We start from the raw sequence: 14,939 nt of genomic DNA on the forward strand, positions 1-14,939 counted from the left end.
TATAAGTAATAAATGTATCCAAGAACAATATTAACAGAACAGTATATGAATTAATAGCTTTTTTTCAATGTTCAAAATGTATCAATAATGTACAATCGGTATACTCTATTACGTTAAAATCAGAACACTCTATTACGTTAAAATACAGTTTACAACAATTCCTTTTCTCACAAGACAGAAAAAGCTTCAAGTTAACTTCTATAAATATTAAACGCCTTCACATTCTTCGGTATTGTGAGGTGAATAGCCAACAGAACGTTAATATTTTCAAAATGAATCTTCATACATGTTAAAAGATTTTGTGACGTAATGGAAGCTGTCAATTAGAGAAAATTTCACGGATATTGTATTTTTTTTTTCTTCGTTACTATGATGTATTGCACCTTTTTAACATTAGGATTGGAGTATTTGATTTGCGGAACTCGTTTACTTGTTGCTTGTGGTATTTACTTGTTGCTTATGGTATATGTGTTATGAAACTTTTCTTTTCTGGCAAATACAAACGGAAGTAAAATGTGTGCTTTGGCTAAAAATCTCTAATTGTTACAAATACATCGTTTTGTTTACATTCACAACTTCGTTAGTGACGTCATGAAAAGACGCATTTTCAAGTTTTATTGACACATGAAACGCCTAGCAACAGAGATATCCAATCAAATAAGTCAAGTTATGTTATAATATTATTGGGCAGATTACTTTTGTTATTTCGTAATAATCATTACGTAATGTGGTTATTTTGTGTCTTAACTGTTTGCTTTGCTTAACAACCATTTTGTTTGCTGTTTACATCTTAGAAATGTGTTCTGCAGTGGTTAAGGAAGAAAAATATATAAAAGTAATTGAGTTCGAATCTTCGACACAGTACATTTACTACACATAGGCACACTCACATACGCACACACACACACACGCACAGAGTGAATGCGCAAAAATGTGTGTATATATGTGTATATGTGTCTGGATGTGTGCGAAAGATGTACGAAATGATTAATACAGCCTTGGACCAATTCGGAGAAATGTTTCTATATAAATAATATTGATTATTTTCCATATATAATCCCAACGCCGAGAATTTTTCTTTTCCCATGAATGAGTTCAGGATATTTTATTTTGCATGATTCATTTATATTTTGCTAAATTCAAAGCCTTGCAATGCAGAAGAAATGTATGTACTCACTACTTTCATCTGGTTCATTTCTCCTTCCCGATCACGATTATATTTACCAGCATAAGTTCTACTAAAATCGCATTCAGTATTATTGATACAAGTTTGTTACCAGTTCAAATATGTTTGAGACATATTCGAACCTGTAAGAGAGCCATCCACTGTATTTTGTCATGGCGAAATTTCTCGCTGTAGACAAATAGATGTAAATACAGCGAGTCTGCTCATAGTGTCCTCTAACCAAACTGATGAATGCATGCGTTTTGGAATGATCATCTTCTATTTAGTAAAAGAGACCAGAATGGCAGACGTAGTGAACTGACACGAGAGACAGGTTCCTTCTTATGATGTGTGAGCTGACTCAGTGTATTTATACTTATTTGTCTACAGCCAGAAATTTTCTCTTTCAAAATACAGTGAATGGTTCGAATATGCTTCAAGCAGATTTGAAATGGTAACAGGTTTGTACTTATAAACATCACTGCTTAGCGCTGTCACCCTATATTCCATTTACGACAATCCAGTGAATAGCGCAACCAGTCATTGAACGATGACGGGAATAGCCTAAGAGGGATCTATCTGTTTGTCATGTCAGTTCGCAACGTCTGCTTTTCCGGCCTTTGTTGCTGAAGAGGCGTTAACCACTCTGAAACGAATGCATCCGACAGTCTTGTGACGGGGCGCTGTGAGTTTACTCGGTATATTTACACCTATTTGTCTACAACAAGGAATGATCTCTATGACAAAATACAGTAAATGGTTTTCTTACGGGCTCGAATATGCCTCATGCATATTTGAACTGTTAATAAGTTTGTATTCAAACAACTCGCTGCTTAGAGTTGTCACCTCGTAGTCAATATTTATTGGTTTTATTATGTAATTATTCTTCCATTTTACCTACGTAAAAACACATTTATTTGATATCCTTGTTCTATCCTTTACTACCGTTTGAAGATTAGAAACGTGAAACAAATAGTAGTCTTCCGTTTTCAATATACATACGTTAGATGATCCGACACTGCACAATCACTACACACACGCATGTACTTACTGACACCACACACACACGCACAAATACACACACACATACACACACACACATACACACACACACATACACACACACACTCACACTTAATATTCAAACAAAGCGAAAATACTCTAATGATACATTCGAAGATATGAGTGGGCGAATTGAAGTTTGAAATCTGAAGTTCAACAGTTCCGTGCAAGTTTAACAAAGCATACCACCTTCACACACACACACACATACACACACACATACACACACACACACACATATATATATATATATATATATATATATATATATTCATTATCACACAATCACACACTACTACCATGAACCAAATTAAATTTCATACATACACAAAGAATTATAAATATAAATAGTGAAGCAAAGTTCACCTAAGACACACAACTAAGAGCAAACAAGAAGAAATGTGATAGTCTGCATAAAACGAGTGGCATGCTCTCAACAATAAGGTCAAATGTGACAAACGAATTTTGACAAAGTAATTGCTTATTTAATTAATTTACTATTTAATTAATTATACAAATAATTAGTAATAATGCAGGAGGAAAATATTAGTCCTTGTTTCAATTGGCAGCAATGCGAAAATTCATTAGTATATATATATATATATATATATATATATATATATATATATATATATATATATATAGAGAGAGAGAGAGAGAGAGAGAGAGAGAGAGAGAGAGAGAGAGAGAGAGAGAGAGAGAGACATATTTATGAATGAGAAAAAGAAGAAAATAGAAATTGACGTGTAGACATCAGTTTATTCAAAGATATCCAAATCAATATAATCTGAAATTTTTATCTCTACAGCCGTTTACACATCCATTTAATTCAAATAGAGAAATTAAGTTAAATTGATTTAAAATTTTTCATATTGGAAATGGTTAATTGGATATTTCATCAGGGGACGATTTCCAGAAAGGAGTTACATTCCAATGTGTTGGTCGGCCCTTGACAGACTCAGGTGTGTACGTTTTGGTAAGGATAGGTTTAAAAAAAAACTTATGAGTATAAATATACAAACTTATAAACAAATATGTATGATATAGTGGTGTCTGTGCGTATGTTATACATAATAATTGTTATTGGTGGTGGTGTTGCAGTTAGGGTGAACTAGGTGTTAGAGTGAGAGAGAGAGAGAGAGAGAGAGAGAGAGAGAGAGAGAGATTGAAAGAGATAGATAGATAGATAGATAGATAGATAGATAGATAGATAGATAGATAGATAGATAGATATGGGTTGAAAGAGAGTAAGGGAGAGAGAGCAGTAACAATCGTCATGTAATTGCGCGTGCGTTTGTTAAAATATGGAAGCCAACAAAAAAATATGACGTATCAAAAGCTGCTAATTATTTATCACATTATAGTATTGCGTTATCCATATTTGTGCGCAATAGTTATGGTCATTAGAACTATGCAAACAAAGGAAAACTTAAACGCTACCTAATACAATTGATAAAAAAAAATTATACAGGAAAAATAAAATTAACCAAAGCTAGAATCACTATAAATCACTACATTTACCTCTAAGTAAGTTTAATAAATTATATTGTAAAATATCAACTACATGTTCATGAAAAACCTGCTTAATTGAATTTATAACAAACAACAATGATATTGTAACCTGTGAAGGAAACTGAATATACATCTTTTCCATTTAATATTTTTATATCAATATTATATCTATCTACTAAGCATCCTTTAATGCTTATATTTACAGATACTAGTGTAATAAAAGGTGAAATATTAATAGATTCAAATTTCAAGTAGTTTTAACATATAATTAATTATTTATAATGATATTATATCCGGTGGTAGTTTTTTCAGTACCCATAAACATATGTGAATACATGAAAAATCAGTTCCCTTCCTTGTATATAAGATGAAGTATTAAGATTTTAATATTAATATTTAATATAATATTTAATATCTATATGATATCTACTAAGAATTTTTTTAATTATTTACATAAAATGTAAACTTGAAATACCGATCGATTCAAAGTACTAGTAGCTTTAACATATAATTGGTTTATTTATGATAATAAAATATCTAATGGTAGTTGAGAGACCATTTACATGCGTGAACACATGAAAAACCTGTCTCAATCCTCGTATTTAAGAGGCGCCGTCTGCAAAATAGGATTTGATGCAATTCTTCAAGACAGAGAAAACAGAAAGAATTTCCAATCTTATAAGCAGTAGTCTTGCTTATGATTTCCCACTCTACAGAAAAACCTTTTTTCTTGTCTTTCAGGTCCCAAATAAATTTACTGAGGTTGGTACTAGAAGACTTGTTCCTATTGTTAAAGGTGTAAATATGGTTAGATATTTATCTCTTAATAAAATTTTGCAATGCCCCTACGTAAAAGAAATTCTTATCTTCAGATTTTACTTTACATCTATAAACAACATTTTTTTGTTTACAATAATTTTTAAATAAACATTTACTTCTAACCTTGCAATCACAAAATATATTTTCATTAATACTCGTAATATTATTCTGTTTCATATCATTACCTCCAGTATATTGCTATTTACTATATCACCTATACTCAAGAGATTGAGATGGGATTTAATTTGGGTTGTTTCCCCTTTTACACTAAACGACTCATACACGTTTCTTACTAACATTTATGCTAACAGGATTACCTTTGATGCATTTACTACTGTTATAATTATTATAAAAACTAGATATTTTTTTTCGTTAATTGAAACAATAACCCCCGACAAGTTATTAGATACAAAAAACGCAACTTTAAGAAGTCTAGAGTTAATAATATCATAATATCTATTTTCCTTAGTAAAATGTTTAGAAAAATGTTTGTATAAGGCCCCAACCAAATTAGCCTTCATTTGCTTAGTGAATGGAATTATAAACCAAATAATGTCGTTCTTATCAGGAGATGCATTATAATTTTCAAATTTTCGAACCTTCCTAAATATAAAGGGGGTGTATTTTTTTACTCTATTATCCATATTCCTAATCGTATGAGGATGATTAGAAGAACGTAGTAATACATTAGTTGTCGTATTTTGTATATCATTTTTCTCGCTTGGACATTTAACCTTACTTACCCCATCCTTATTCCTATACCTGGCAGTTTGTTTAAAATCTTTACTAACATGAGAAATATTCATGTTGTTAGCGATACTGATGTTCATATTTTTAGGATGATACTTCAGTTTTTGTTTATACACAGCTTTGTTGAAAACTACAGTATAAAATTCAGCATTTTTATCAAAAATATCCTTATTAGACGATAGATTGGAAATTCTTTTAGAGATATTATAAACCAAATATTTTTTTACAGAACTGGGATAATTACTCTCGACATTTATATACTTAATATTGGACTTAGGCTTATAGTATGGCTCATAGTTGCCAGTAATAAGATTGAGATTAATATCTAGGAAGTTAACCGATTCATGTTCATTTTCTATCGTTTTAGAAAGTCCTAAACTCTTTTAAAATCTGTAAAATTTCTTATATAGTTCCAGTTTCCTATTAGATAGGTTCCTAATGGTAAAGAGGGCATCATCCCTATATAAACCTCCCGCAGTAACTTGGGCAGAATCCGCTGAGCCTATGGCTATATGAGAGCCATCCCTACTTGTTTTTAAACTCTACAATAGTTCTTCTGACGGCTAAAATAACATTAATTTCATTCATATTTATATTCGAGTTACTTTTCGCGAATAAAAGGTCCTTATTTAAAACTATTTAGTTAATTGAAAAGTAATAGCTATCAATATCTACTAGCATGAATTTATTCCTACTTGTTTATTTAATGCTATTAAACCAATCTTTATACCTCATAGATATTGTACCAGAGTTGTAACAATCTTTTCTTTAGGAACCGGTATATATTTATCTAAAATAGCTTCACTAAGTTTACCCAGACCAGATTTTCGTGGGCAAATCAATCTAATTTTCGTGTTACTACAAAACTTCCCTTGCGACCCTTTAAAATAATTCTCGGTCTTTTAGGAATGAAAGGTTCAGTTTTATCATACGCGTGTGTGTGTGTGTGTGTATGTATGTCTGTGTATTAGATATTTTATATACGCGCGAGTGTAAGTTATAAGAATGTAAGTTATAAGAAATATAAGTTGTTTTCCACTTTTACTTTGTATTTCAATATTTCGGGATTAGCACTACTTTTTCAGGAAGAGGCTGATATCACAAGCTGACTTCTTAGTTATATAGGATACATACATACACAGACGCATACACACACAAACACACACATACACACACACACACACACACACACACATATATATATATATATATATATATATATATATATATATATATATATATGTACATGCATATATGTATATACATATATGCATATGCAAGCATATCATATACTTATGCATAATATCCATATACATATAATTTATAAATATATACACACATATATGCACACACACACACACACACACACACACACATATATATATATATATATATATATATATATATATATATATATATATATATATATATATATATATATATATACATGCATATACGACGCAAATATGACGTCGTTAATATGAAGTGGCGTATTCAGTAGTGTTAATATTGACTGATTTTTTTCATAGCGAGATATCCAATCATATACAAATGATTAGAATATTTGATGTGTGCTATATCTGTCATGTTAACGATAACCTGCAAACATGATATCAAATAATGTAATTACATATAAAAATAATCTGATTGCCTTGAAACCTACAGGGAAAGAGTAAAATACAAGGATCTTTATGGAAACGTGCTCTTCCCATTGTGGTTGTGACATTAGCATGTACCTATATATGTGTGTGTGAATGTATATATATATATATATAGTATGCATTTATGTATAATAGTGTAAATATATATATATATATATATATATATATATATATATATATATATATATATATATATATATATATAGACACACGCACACACACACACACACATACACACATATATATGCTAGTATACGAGGTTTGATCAATATGTATCCGGACTGGTGCTATAAAAGCAAAACTACAACACATACCAATTTGGCATTTAATCTTCTTCGAAAGCCACACACTGAATCCAGAGTTGTTTCCATTGCTGGAACTCGTTTTCTGGGATAATTAGCAGCTGCCTCATCGCATTTCCTCGACGTCCTGAAATCTTGCTTTCGAGCGGGATTTGAATTTTGGAAATAGGAAAAAGTCGCAAGGGGCGAAATCTGAGGAATACGGTGGCTGTCGGGCCTGGGGAATGCTGTACTTAGCCAAACCTACTGCACAATATGTTGTTGGCTGAAAGCAGTTTTTAGCACAAACTTGGCAGATACGCGTCTCATACCCAAATCCTCAGTGATGATCTGAACTGAATCGTAACTAATTTGCACATCTTCTGATAACTCTTCTGATTCGATGATTTCCCCTCACAGCTACACGCGGATCTGCGATGTTTTTCTCATTTATGCTGGTTGCAGGTCTCCTAGAAAGTTAATCACTATCGACATTTTTTCTGCTCACACACTCCTCTCCATACACTTCCTGCAACTTTGAATAGGCCTCTGCGCAGGTATCGCCAAGCTTTTTCGCAAAATTTGATGCAGATTCTCTGCTCAACTTTCTCTGTCATGCTAAATGTGACGATCACACGCTACACACCTTCCTTCCAAGCATTGCTGCAAACAGCAGAAGTGAGCTAGAATATTAAAACTTCGTGCACAAGCATAACAGAGTTTAAGGTCAATCTGTGCCAAACGGCTTCACTCTGCGTGCTTTAGCTTCATTACTATGCCAACAGTCCCGATACTTATTGATCAAATCACGGACATATATATATATATATATATATATATATATATGTGTGTGTGTATACACATGTATATGTATGTATATATATGTATGTGTGTGCGTGAATGTGTGCGTATGTGTGAGTGTGTGTGTATGCGTGTGCGCGTGCGCGCGTGTGCGCGCGTGTGTGTGTGTTTAACACGCTCATACAATATTATCTATTGTGTATCTATTTGAAGAAGATGCTTAAGAAAAATCTACAATCTACCCTTTGTTTCTTAAGGAGAGAATAGTTACATCCGAGCCCTTTATATTTTACAAAATGTATTTTGCATAATTAAAGCGACATGGAGCTAAGAGAAAATAATTCATATGACCAACGGTATGAAATTGGATAACACACTGATGGTGGGGAGGTGCTCAGTGTGGTCTGGAAGTAAAACCAGATTGCCACTGTTCATTCAACTGTGGAAAATTACAGGCGACAAAACTAGCACAAATTTCTACCTGGTTGAACGCGTTCTCGTTTTCAGCGGATTCTATATTTTGATGAGTTTTGCAAACAATTCAACAGGTTTTTTTCTTCTCAGCACACTGGACCTATCCAGAATTGTACGATAGCAATACTGGGGAATATATCGTTGCTCTCACACTCAACAGATGCAACTCAATAGTCTCATTTCTTATACTAATTTATTTGAACTTGCGCTAGTATTCCCTTCTATTGTATTTGATATACTTGTTAGCTTTCTAAATATTTCTAAATATATCAACAATAGCTACCTGTCCGCCATCATCCAATTCAAGCTCACTAATTTTTACACCTTAATTTCACTATTCCACCTCAGATGCTTCAAACTGGCTATCCTATTCTCTCAGTTCTTCCGATTTTGCTGATTTTGTAGAATCCATTTTTCCTCACACACCAACTCTAAGGGCATACAGTTTTTTCTTTAATCAACTGTGCGTGCGATCCATTGCGAATCCCGCAATTTTGGCGTGACTGTCAGACATTCCATCACTCTCCTAAATACTAGAAGCTGCTCTCCAGTTTCCATCCAGCTGCTAAAACATACAAGCATCAGTAACTTCTATGGTGTCCTCTCTGTTCTCTCAACTGTTTTGGTATTTTCTACGCCATCTCATCTCTTTTAAAAGATTTAAGAATTTCACAGCCTTTTAGTTAGAAGCTCCATAGCTCCTACATCACAACAACCAACAGCCCCAAATGTTAGAACCAAATAATCCCAAACTAAAGTTACATATCCGCCGGTATCATAAACTGAATCACAAGCAAACGCAGTGTTGACAGTACATGAATGAAATATCTCCTCACTTGTGTGAACGTTTTTGTAAGCATTTTTGCAAGTCTTCAATATTCCAAAGGCCAATCCTTTATTCAAGTCCAACATCCAGTCATTCCATTAATCCTTTTTTCGATGTTCGACGTTCATATCCATTTGAAGTATCACACACCAGGAAACACAAAGAACATCGCATCTTAATTTTATTGTTTTTTAGTAATATGTTATATATATGGTCAAACAGTGTATAACTATGGTTGTGTATATATTTGCATGCCAGCACGTGTAAACACCTACGCTCAAGAGCTTCGATTTCGAACGCGTACGCGCATGCACACACACACACACAGACACACACTCACACACACACACGTGTGTGGAATGACAGTGTTAGATTGAAGGTAACGGCTTGTTCTGTAAATGTGTAATGACAAATAAGAATAGAGTGAGCAAATAATTTTACTACTTCAATTTACAATTGTTTCATCCTAATTAAAATCTAAGAAACCTAACGTCTAGATGATCGTCTCCCTAACTATTCGACGACATTTCTCTGAAAGCATCATAAAATATTAATATCTATTTAATGAGACAAACAGCTATTAAATGTTGGTGCTGATATCAGACTTGGCAACCAACAGATAATTCCTTATCGCACCTAAATATAAAAGAAAAATGATTTTTTTTTTTACCAGTTATAAGTCTCACCACTGATTATTTTTGTATGATATAAATGTGATCCTACAAACACGCTCATTCGTAATATGTATGTTATTCAGTGTTCTTCAAGTGAGGTTCACCATAACATTTTACACACAGTTAATGAAGAATCTTATTCAACATGTTATTAGAGTTAACCTGAATGTTAATGATTCAGTAAAAATAAGTTAGCTGAAGAAGGTACTTGTATATATTTTTGACGGGGTGGGTTTATACAGAAGGATCAGTTAATTATGATTTTATTCAACATATTCCCTTCTCTGATTTACACATTTATTGCAGCGGTCTTTCAGTTTTTCTAATCCCTGTAAAAGAACTCGAAAGTCTGAGTCTTCAACCAGGCCGTCTGCAATACCCTTAAAGCCAAGAACTTTTCAGCACACCATCGTATATTGTGACTAATGTCAGTATTTTTTGGCAAAACCCATTTTTTAAAAATACATATGTACTCGAAGAAATGCAATAAGTTAACGTTTTCAGAAGATCATCCTATTGAACAGGCTCGGTTTTGTCTATTAGTTGGTCCTACAAATGTATTATACAAAAATGTTTCCTCTGTGAGCTGAGACTACTCTGTCAAAATTTACCGATTATCTTCGTAATATATACTAACAGATTTTATCTGCCTTCCCAATATTAATAGTTCTTTTGTGTGCGTCTCTCATCTTCAGTGTCTAGTCAGCAACTTTACTATGTGTCTCTCAAACCAATTAACATGAACGTACAGTAGCTTTTCATCAGCCCCTCAAACTATCTATCAAATCAATATCAAAACAATTGTATTATGACCTGTACATACTGTATTTCTGCTCAAATTTTCAAATTTTCAAATGTGCTGTTATTATTTATTAACAGAGTATACAACTAACATTTGCAGACCGTGTATACATATACATACGTTACATACTTACATACATGCATACATACATACATAAATAAATACATACATACATACATACATACATACACACACTAATACTTACATACATACATACATACATACGAGCATAGACACACACGCATCCACATACGTGCATGCACGCGCACACACACACACACACATACATATATACCCAAATTTTCCATCATATTCACTGACTACCTTAGTAATTATGAAATTAAAATGAGAAACATGGTAAATATCGATACATAAAAATTGAAACGGGCATTTAACATTCACGAAACATTGATTTATACATTTTATACTGTAACTATCATGATATAAATTCAATGTATTCAGCATAAACCTTAGTGCAAAGAATATGCCCCAGGCTATTTAACACATTTGTTGCTGCCTTTAGTGTCTGTGTGATAAGCCTGAATAGCAGTATACTCCAGGGTTTGAAAGATATTATTTCTTTAATATATCTATTTAAAAGGATTTTGTGAAAGGTTTCTCATTGAAGAAGAACATTTAAGAAGTAAAATGCTAAGAAAAGAGTGACAAAGATCTCTACTCAGCAGAGTTGTCTGCTCCGCCGCCAATCTCTCTGCTTCTTTCGTCATTTTCACAGTGCCGCATTTCTATTGTTTGATCGATCTTGAAATTCAGTAGCTAATCTTGTCCATCAGACTATCATTAACAATCGAATATAGTCACTAGTGACTAGGAGAGGGAGATCTGAATCAGCAAAACTTGATGAGTGAGAGAAATAACAACTTTGTATGCCGTGAGACAGTTTTTCATTGGAGAATGATGAGATATGATAGAATAGTCGATAAAAGGATAAGATAGTTTGGGGCAACAGGAATGAGTTGTAAGAGATAAAGAAGGAAAGAGAGGGAAAGAGGAAAATGTCTAGTGTAAGGGAGGTCAATAATGAGTTAGAAAAAAAATGGAAATAAGAAAAGAAAGAAAATAATAAAAATCTGCTTATAAAGAAATATTTCATATACGTATTTTCGCATAAACAGCTTTAGAGTAACTCATTTTATCTATATATTATCTGAAAGGAATCCATATAAGTTATCTGAAATAAAATCATTGTGGGGACCAGAAATCATAAGCTATAATCATTTATAATCTAAAAATGAACATCACTGTTATTATCCTGTTTGGCAAAGGTTCTTTCTGTCATCACCTAAAAAAAATTTTTTGACAGGACTACAATTTTTTCGTAATGATATATAGTACGTGAGTCCTAAACAAAAATAAATCAAATTTTGTTCAATGCATTTCACAAATTGTGTGGTATTAAACACAGCTTCTTTTGTTGTCGTTACAAATTATATGTGAGATATAATTCATTTAGAAATGACTTGAAGACAGTTTTCGTGTTAGTGTATTTCGAAAATCTTAAGTTGGATAGCTTCCATACTTCTCTCTAAACTATACCTAAAGAAAGGTAATGGACTAGGGCTGCAAGCTAAAGAAACTCATTCCATTTGCTTAAACTTGTAGCTCCTTATAGCTGTTGGCTGCATCTGCTCATAACTGAACCAACAAGGGTCTTTACATAGTCATTCAATCTGCTAGAAATAACAGCCAAATCACTCTCAAACCACACACCCTCGTCTTAAAAGGGACAAACTGGATAATGTGATCCTGTATTCTTAACACATAGAAAATCTATTGGATGGTCACAGCTGAAATGTCTTTAATCGGCCAACAACACCTGGTCCTTATATGCCTTCAGTGGGATCCACTCTGCTGGAAGCAACGTTACGAGAACCACCCTTCCTCTTTTAAGTAAGCCATGAAATATATATATATATATATATATATATATATATATATATATATATATATACAGAGAGAGAGAGTGAGAGAGAGAGAGTGAGAGAGAGAGTGATATAGAGAGTGAGAGAGAGAGTGAGAGAGAGAGATTTATAATAGCATAAAATACAAGTGTGATTAAGAGCATAAAAGAGACAAGGCATCTGCTGAAAATAAACGTTAAATCGTCGCCTTGCTGATGAGGAAAAGTTATTAGACTAATCCAAAAATTGATCAATCTAAGCCAGCAGTTGTAGAGAAAATCTTTAACGATTTTTGGCCAATAAAACGAATTAATTATTATTATTATTGTTATTATTATTATTATTATTATTATTATTATTATTATTATTATTATTATTATTATTATTATTATTATTATTATTATTTAAGGCGGCGAGCTGGCAGAAACGCTAGCGCGCCGAACAAAGTGTTTAACGGTATTTCGTCCGTCGCTACGTTCTGAGTTCAAATTCTGCCGAAGTAGACTTCACCTTTCATACTTTCGGGGTCAATAAAATAAGTACCAGTTGAACACTGGAGTCGATGTAATCAACTCATCTCCACTTCCCACAAGCTGCTCTTGAAATAATAATAATAATAATAATAATAATAATAATAATAATAATAATAATAATAATAATAATAATAATAATAATAATAAATGCTTAGCGGTATTTCGTGTCTTTACATTCTGAGTTCAAATTCACCGAGGTCGACTTTGCGTTACATCCTCTTGTGGTCGTTTAAATAAGTACCAGTTACGCACTGGGGTCAATGTAATCGACTTAATTCCTTTGTTTGTCCCCTCTATGTCTAGCCCCCTGTAGGCAATAAAGAAATAAGAATAATAATAATATTATTATTATTATTTAAGGCGACGAGCCAGCAGAAACGTTAGCGCGCTGGACGAAGTGCTTAGCGCTATTTCGCCCGTCGCTAGTTTCTGAGTTCAAATTCCGCCGAGGTCGACTTCGCCTTTCATCTTTTAGGGGTCGATAAATTAATTACCAGTTGCGCACTGGGGACGATCAAATCGACTGGTCCCCTTCCACCAAATTTAAGGCCTTGCGCCTATAATAGAAAAGATGATGGTTATTATTATTAAGGCAGCGAGCTGGCAGAATCATTAGTACGCTGGGTGAAATGCTTAGCGGTTTTTCGCCTGTCCTTACGTCCTGAGTTCAAATTCCACCGAGGTCGACTTTGCCTTCCATCCTTTCAGGGTCAATAAATTAAGTACCAGTTGCGTACTGGGGTCGACCTAATTGACTCTCCCACCCACCAAATTTCAGACCTTGTGCGTTTAGTAGAAAGGGTTATTATTATTATTATTAGTAGTAGTAGTAGTAGTAGTAGTAACTTATTTATTTTCGCTTTGAACAATATATTTCGGCATCTCGTGTGCTTTCAACAGGTTCAAAATAAATGTCAGTCTAATTCATTTTTTAGTTCATATAAAGGACTGAAGTAACTCAGCAGAAATATAATAGATAGATATAGATATATCGAAAATAAATAAGTTACTTTCGAGTTGCGCTTTTTTGTCATTAAGTTGGCCTTGGTGGTGGATTACGTCGGCTATGTTTACCCTAGTGATGGATTGTGTCAATCGTATACAAAAGTAAAGAACTCTTCCTTCTATCTATTATTAGTATTATTATTATTATTATTATTATTATTATTATATATATATATATATATATATATATATATATATATATATATATATATACTGAGAATTTACGAAAAACACAAAAGACGAAGACGGGTGTATAAACAACAAACAGATGTATTAGTTTAACGCTTGGGAAGAAAGTCGTTTACGTTTCAAGCCTACGCTCTTCAACAGAAGGAAACACAGAAATAAACAAATAGAGAAAATAAAAAAGGTTTAGTGGCTAGCGATCTATCATGGCGCGGATTGAGAGAAAACAGAGTAGAAAGAAACGACAATAGGAAAAAGCAGAGAGTACAAAAAGGTTTAGAAAAGTTCAAAAGGTTCAAACGTCTTGGTGATTTGGAGTGATTTATCATCAATGGAAGAGTCCAGTGTAATCTATGGTAGGTGGGAGAGGTGCAGCCGAAGTGTAGGAGTCCGAGTGTGGGAGAGTAGAAGAGCCATCCAGGTAGAATAGACTAGGAAAGGTTCGAAGTGAGATGAGGTACAGACA

Source organism: Octopus bimaculoides, chromosome 2, assembly GCF_046866305.1.
Source record: "Octopus bimaculoides isolate indiv1 chromosome 2, ASM4686630v1, whole genome shotgun sequence".
NCBI lineage: Eukaryota > Metazoa > Mollusca > Cephalopoda > Octopoda > Octopodidae > Octopus > Octopus bimaculoides.